The sequence below is a fragment of the Mesoplodon mirus genome (assembly GCF_964341445.2).
Source record: "Mesoplodon mirus genome assembly, chromosome: 11".
NCBI lineage: Eukaryota > Metazoa > Chordata > Mammalia > Artiodactyla > Ziphiidae > Mesoplodon > Mesoplodon mirus.
Window position 1 is genome coordinate 45,390,351 of NC_138987.1, and position 8,210 is coordinate 45,398,560.

Sequence of the window (8,210 nt, forward strand, 5' to 3'; positions counted from 1 at the left end):
ACGAGAAGACAAACCCTAGACTGGGGGAAAAAAATACAATACATTCAACTGACAAAGCAGACACCAAGGTGCATCTGAGAGCTTCTACACGTGGGGAGTTCTGGACAAAGTCAGTTACAAACCAGAGCAGGGCTGGCAGGACCACCAGGAGGACAAAGTAGCCTCAGCTGCAGATAGTGACAGGCACTGCCCTCAGTCACTGACACAACCACAAAGGTCAGTGAGGATGAGGATTGAATGTGACTGTCCAACCCTCACCTCACGAGCACACAGAACACCTCGCTCAGTGGCCGCCATCCTGCTCATTCCAGGACACAGGGAACATTTATTAAAATTGACCACAAAGAAGTTCTTAACCAATTTCAAAGGGACAGTAGCCACATAGATCATGTCCCCTGATCACAGAGCCGTGAAGTCAGGGAGTTTAATCAGAAGACAAAGTAACAACAGGAGACTAACACACATTTCACAAATGTGCTTCTGAATAACCCGCGTCAAAGAGGAGATCAGGATAAAAAGTAATGTATGTTTCTTAACTAAATGAGAGTTAAAATACCAAGTATCGAATCTTGTAGCTAGGTTCTGTTTATAAAGCAATTTTTAGCTGTAGATGCAAATAGTGGAAAATAATAAAGGCTAAGGACAGTCATGAAGCATCCATCTCAGATATTAGAAAGATCACCTCAAATTCAAACCCAAAGAAATCACCAGAAAACTACCAGCAAATTCAAACCCAAACAAATTATCAGTACCAGATATTACCAGAGGAGACATTAACAAAATGTTTTTTGGGGGACTTCCCTGGTGGCACAGTGGTTAAGAATCTGCCTGCCAATGCAGGGGACACGGGTTCGATCCCTGGTCCGGGAAGATCCCACATGCTGTGGAGCAACTAAGCCTGTGCGCCACAACTACTGAGCCCATGTGCCACAACTACTGAGCCTGCGCCTAGAGCTTGTGCTCCACAACAAGAGAAGCCACTGCAATGAGAAGCCCGTGCACCACAACGAAGAGTAGCCCCTGCTCTCCGCAACTAAAGAAAGCCTGCATGCAGCAATGAAGACCCAACACAGCCAAAATTAAAAATAAATAATTTTTTTTAAAAAATCCACAAATGTACTATAGAGAAAATTAGCAAAACCAAAAGTTGGATCTTTGAAACTTTTTTTTTCAAATTGATAAACCTCTAAATAGACTGACCACAACACAATGAGACTAGAAATCAACTACAAGAAAAAAACCTGCAAAAAACACAAACACGTGGAGGGTAAACAATATGCTACTAAACAACCAATGAGTGACTGAAGAAATCAAAGAGGAAATTAAAAAATATCTGGAGACAAATAAAAATGGAAACACAACAATCCAAACTCTGTCAGACATAGCAAAAGCAGTTCTAAGAGGGAAGTTGTAGTGATACAAGCCTACCTCAGGACACGAGAAAAATCTCAAATAAACAACCTAATCTTACACCTAAAGCAACTAGAAAAAGAAGAACAAAGGAAACCCAAAGTTAGTGGAAGGAAAGAAATCATAAAGATCAGAGCAGAAATAAATGAAATAGAGACTAAAAAAAACAATGGAAAAGATCAATGAAACTAAAAGCTGGTTCTTTGAAAAGGTAAACAAAATTGATAAATCTTTAGCTACACTCATCAAGAAGAAGAGGAAGAGGGCCCAAATCAATAAAATCAGAAATGAAAAAGGAGAAGTTACAACCCACACCACAGAAATATAAAGGATCATAAGAGACTACTGCAAGCAATTCTATGCCAATACAGTGGACAACCTAGAAGAAATGACAAATTCTTAGAAAGGTACACTCTCCTAAGACTTAACCAGGAAGAAACAGAAAATATGAACAGACCAATTACCAGTATTGAAATTGAATTAGTAATTTTAAAACTCCCAACCAGCAAAAGTCCAGGATCAGATGGCTGCACAGGTAAATTCTACCAAACATTTAGAGAAGAGTTAACACCTATCCTTCTGAAACTATTCCAAAAAACTGCAAAGGAAGAAACACTTGCAAACTCATTCTATGAGGCCACTATCACCCTGATACCAAAACCAGACAAAGATATCACAAAAAAAGAAAATTACAGGCCAATATCACTGATGAACACAGATGCAAATATCCTCAACAAAATACCAGAAAACTGAATCCAACAATATATTAAAAGGATCATACACCATGATCAAGTGGGATTTATCCAAGGGATGCAAGGATTTTTCAATATCCACAAATCAGTCAACATGATGCACCACATTAACAAACTGAAGAATAAAAACCACGTGAGCATCTCAATAGATGAAGGAAAGGCTTTTGACAAAATTCAACATCATTTATGATGAAAACTCCCCAGAAAGCAGGCTTAGAGGGAACCTACCTCAACATAATAAAGTCCATATATGACAAACCCACAGCTAACATCATACTCAGTGGTGAAAAGCATTACCTCTAAGATCAGGAACAAGATAAGGATGCCTACTCTCACCACTTTTATTCAACATTATTTTGGAAGCCCTAGCCACAGCAATCAGAGAAGAGAAAGAAATAAAAGGAACCGAACTGGAAAGGAAGAAGTAAAACTGTCACTGTTTGCAGACGACATGATACTATACATAGAAAATCCTAAAGATGCCACCAGAAGACTACTAGAGCTCATCAGTGAATTCAGTATAAAGTTGTAGGATACAAAATTATTATACAGAAATCTGTTGCATTTCTATATACTAACAACAAAAGATCAGAAAGAGAAATTAAGAAAACGATACCATTTATCATTGCATTGAAAAGAATAAAATACCTAGGGATAAACCTATCTAAGCAGGCAAAAAACCTGTAGCCCAAAAACTATAAGATGCTGATGAAAGAAATTGAAGATGACACAAACAGATGAAAAGATATACCATGTTCTTGGATTGGAAGAATCAATATATTAAAATGACCACACTAGCCAAAGCAATCTATAGATTCAATTCAATCCCTATCAAATTACCAATGGCATTTTTCACAAAACTAGAACAAATAATTTTAAAATTTGTATGGAAACACAAAAGACCCTGAATAGCCAAAACAATCTTGAGAAAGAAGAATGGAGCTGGCAGTATCACACTCCCTGACTTCAGACTATGCTACAAAGCTACAGTAATCAGAACAGTATGGTACTGGCACAAAAACAGAAATATAGATCAATGGATACAGAGCCCAGAAATAAACCCAGAAATAAACCCATGTACTTATGGTCAATTAATCTATGAGGCAAGGACATATAATAGAGAAAAGACAGCCTCTTCAATAAGTGGTGCTTGGAAAACTGGACAGCTACAGGTAAAAGAATGAAATTAGAACATTCTCTAACACCGTATACAAAAATAAACTCAAAATGGATTAAAGACCTAAATGTAGGACTGGATAAAACTCCTAGAGGAAAACATAGGGAGAAAACTCTTTGACATAAATTGCAGCAATGTTTTTTGATCCATCTCATAAAGTAATGAAAATAAAAGCAAAAATAAACAAATGGGACCTAATTAAACTTAAAAGCTTTTGCACAGCAAAGGAAACCATAAACAAAATGAAAAGACAACCTATGGACTGGAAGAACAAATTTGCAAATGATGCAACTGACAAGGGATTAATTTCCAAAATATATAAACAGCTCAGTATCAAACAAACAAACAACCCAATCAAAAAATGGGATTTAGAAGATCTAAACAGACATTTCTCCAAAGAAGGCATACAAATGGCAATAGGCACATGAAAAGATGCTCAATATCACTAATTACTAGAAAAGTGCAAATCAAAACTACAATGAAGTATCACCTCACACCAGTCAGAATGGCCACCATCAAAAAGTCTACAAATAATAAATGCTGGAATGGGTGTGGGGAAAGGGAACCCTCCTACACTGTTGGTGGGAATGTAAATTGGTGTAGCCACTATGGAGAACAGAATGAAGGTTACTTAAAAAACTAAAAATAGGGTTACATATGATCTAGCAATCCCACTCCTGGGTGTATAGCTGGAAAAGATGAAAACTCTAATTTGAAAAGGTACGTGCACCCCCATGTTCACAGCAGCACTATTTACAGTAGCCAAGACATGGAAGTGACCTAAATGTCCATCAACAGATGAATGAATAAAGAAGATGTGGTACATATATATACATATACAATGAAATATTACTCAGCCACAAAAAAGAATGAAATAATGCCATTTGCAGCAACATGGATGGACCTAGAGATTATCATATTACGTGAAGTAAGTCAGATAGAGAAAGACAAATATCATTTGATATCACTTATATGTGGAATCTAAAAAAATGATACAAATGAACTTACTTACAAAATAGAAATAGATTCACAGATATAGAAAACAAACTTACGGTTTCCAAAGGAGAAAGGTCGGGGGGAGGAATAAATTAGGAGTTTGGGATTAACAGATACACACTACTATCTACAAAATAAATACACAACAAGGACCTGCTGTATAGCATAGGGAACAATATCTTGTAATAACCTATAATGGAAAAGAATCTGAAAAAGCATATATATATATATATATATATAGCTGAACCACTTTGCTGTATACCTGAAATGAACACAACATTGTAAATCAACTATACTTCAATAAAAAAAGATATTATGAACATCCACATGTCAATAATTTGGCAATTCATATGAAATGGACATTTTCCTTAAATGACACTGCTTATCAAAAGTGACATAAAAGAAATAGAAAATCCAGATGGGCCTATTTCTGTTAAACAAATTAACTCCATATTTAAAATGTTTCCCACAATGAAGCCAGGCCTAGATGGCATTACAGGTCAATCTGTCCAAATATTTCAGAAAAAAAAACACCCAAAAAACCCCCATATAAACCCTTTCACTAAAGATGAAACTAGAAAAGCCTTTTCAACCCTTTATTTTTTTTTCTTTTTCAAGTTTTTTTTATGAGGTCATACATTTAACACCAAAATCTGACAAGGACCTTTTTGAAAGAAAGAAATATTACAAGCCAATCTTGCTCATAAAAATAGACACAAAAATCTTAAAATATTTGTAAATCAAATCCAGTGACATATAAAACAGTACACTTGACCATGTGGTATTTGTTCTAGGGACACAAAGTTTGTTTAATATTTGAAAATCCATTACATAATCATTTGATAGACTAAAGGAAAAATATGCAGAAGAAAACATATGATAAAATGTAATAACTACTTGTTTTAAAACTCTCAGTAAACCAGGAATAAAGAGAACTTCCTTTAAAACTTATAGCAACAAGAATTTATAGGTGTTTAATTTATAATTTTTGTGAATGACAACTTAATTAAAAGATACTTGTACATTTTATAGGGAAAATATTAACTATTAGGGCTTAGAGAAAGGTATCCTGGTGAACCTGGATCAGTTTAGGGCCTCTGTTATATAACTATAAACTAGGTTCTAAAATGAAAACTTAATATTTTAGATAAATTTGCCAAAGAAAACTTGACAAAGAAATGTGAAAAAAAATCATGTTTAAAAAATAAAAAAAACCTTATACATCATATTTCATGGTGAAACACTGAGCACTTTCATCCTGAGTGTGGAAACAAAAAAAGATGTCCACTATATCATATCTATTCAACATTATACTCAAGAGTGCTAGCCCATGCAACAATGCAAGCAAGAAAAGGAAATAAGAGGTATAAAGACTGAAAAGATCTGTAGGTGATGATTGTGTATGTAACAAATCTAATTATATGAGTTAGTAGTGGATTTACCAAGGTCACCAACCACCAAGCCAGGAAAATGAATTCAACTGTATTTCTATACACTAGAGACAATTTAGAAAATGAAACTCAAAAATGCCACCTACAGCAGTGTTAAGCATGGATTATCTGGGAGTGATTCTAACAAAAGGTCTTACACACCTGTAACTAAAAGTGGGAACCTTACTGACAAGAATGAAAGAGCTAATGTTCATGGTCAGAAGTCTGGATATTAAGATGTTAATTCTCACCCCAATTGATCTACACGTTCAATGGAATCACAAAATCCCAGCAGGACTCGTGTGTGTGTGTGTGTGTGTGTGTGTGTGTGTGTGTGTGTGTGTGTTGGGGAGGGCTTATATTAACAATTGATTTTAAAAATGCAGAAGTAGGGCTTCCCTGGTGGCGCAGTGGTTGAGAGTCCGCCTGCCGATGCAGGGGACACGGGTTCGTGCCCCGATCCCGGAAGATCCCACATGCCGCGGAGCGGCTGGGCCCGCGAGCCATGGCCGCGGAGCCTGTGTGTCCGGAGCCTGTGCTCCGCAACGGGAGAGGCCACAGCAGTGAGAGGCCCGCGTACAGCAAAAAAAAAAAAAAAAAAAAAAAAAAAGCAAAAGTCCAAGAAAACCTGAGCACATCTTGAAGAACAAAGTCAGAGAAATATTAAGACTTATTACGAGGCTCCTGGAATTAAAGCAGGTACTTCGGAATAAGGATAGGCAGACAGATCAACAGAACAGACGGATGCCCCCTCCCCGAGCCTGAGCTCGGCGGTCCCTTTCAGGAAACCCAGGGCGGCGGGCGCAGGACAATACTGAGTAGATTCTCCTCTCTGCTCCCCTTCCGAAGACGCAGACGGTTCCATTCCGGCCTCGGCCTCAGGGACCTCGCCCTTCCTCCCTTCCACTGCCTGGACCCCTGCAAGGGGGTATCAGTGCTGACAGAAGTAGGGAACTCAGAGGGGCGAGAGCAGGGCTGGGGTGGAGGGGGAAGTCTGGTGTTGGGGGGGCGCAGGCTAGGGTCGGGGTGGGGGCGCCGAAGGCGGGGTCCAGAGGTGGAGGGCTGGGCAGGTCTGGAGTAGAGGGGCGGTCAGGAGCTCCGAAGGAAGGGTAGGTCCGGGACTCCGCGGGGGTGATCTAGAATCCCAGGGGCGGAGGGGCGGAGGGCGGTTGGTCCCGTGCTCACCCGGGCGGGGGCCCGTGCCCTCGCCCCCCGTCGCGCTGTCCCGCGTCCTCCGGTTGCCCGGGGTGACGGGCCCGGGCCGCGCGGCGCATTGTGCAGCACCGGGGCGCCGACAGGGGTACCCGGGGAGCGCGGCTCGGCGGCGGCCGGCGCGGGGCGTGGGGCTGCGCGGGTGCGCGGGCGGCAGGGGGTGGCGGGAGCGGCTTCTGGGACGACGGCGCGCGGGGGTCGTGGGGTCCCACAGGCCGCGGTCGGAGGCTCCCAGGGGGGCCCCCGGCAGGGGCTGCAGTCCGAGGCGCGGCCACGGCCCGCGCGGGGGCTGGGGCGCCAGGGGCCGGGCATGGTGTCCGCGGGGAGGAGGGCGCGCGCCCCGCCTGGGATCACGAGGTTCCGCCTCGCTCCGGGTGTCAGGGTCACACAGACTCGCCCTGGCAGTCAGAGCCCCCCAAGTCATAAAGACCCGAGGGCCACATCCGGGCCCCCACCCCTGCGGAACCAGCCGGGCTGTCCAGGGCAGGCTCTGTCCTGGGACCCTCGGGCCTTCCTCCGCACCTAACATCCGATGTCCCCCAGCAGAACGCCCCCAGCCCACCAGGGAGTGTGCTCTGGTGTCCCCAGGGTCACTCGTGGGGCTTGACCCGCCGCCCCGGGGGTTCCCAGCATCGGCCAGTGTCCCACCCCACCCAGATATCCTGCCTCTCTGGTCCAGCATCTTTGTGGAGGGAGGGGTGAGAAGGAAAGATCCACCCACCCCATCAGTGCCTTCCTCCTGGTAACTTTCCTAAATCTAGATGTCATCTTTATTTGGTTTAAAAATCTTTATTTTGCATTTAACTTCCCAAGATAACCTGAAAGTGAGGTTCCGCGCCCACTCAGTGAGGGGTGGTGGCATTCCCCTGGGTGGGCCCCAGTGCCTTTCCCGTCTCCACCAGATCCCACTGCAGACTGGCTCAGGGCAACATAAATCATGAATAAATTAAAAGGTGGCCCTCGCCCCCATCCCCCTCCTATGCTTTACCTCTCAGTTGTTTCAGACCTGGGCACGGAAATACCCAGAGACCCAGAGTTAAATAGGCACCTGGGCCACATTGACATGTTAGCATTTATTGCTCAGGCAGTATTAAACTATATCACACAAAAATGTAAATCGACAGAGACAGGACTATACACTTTTAAAACCCCATTTGTGTGGATTTTTCAAGCTCTCTCTGAAATAAGAAAGTGCAGGCCTGTGTTAAGCCCCCAGGCACTGCATTCCAGCTC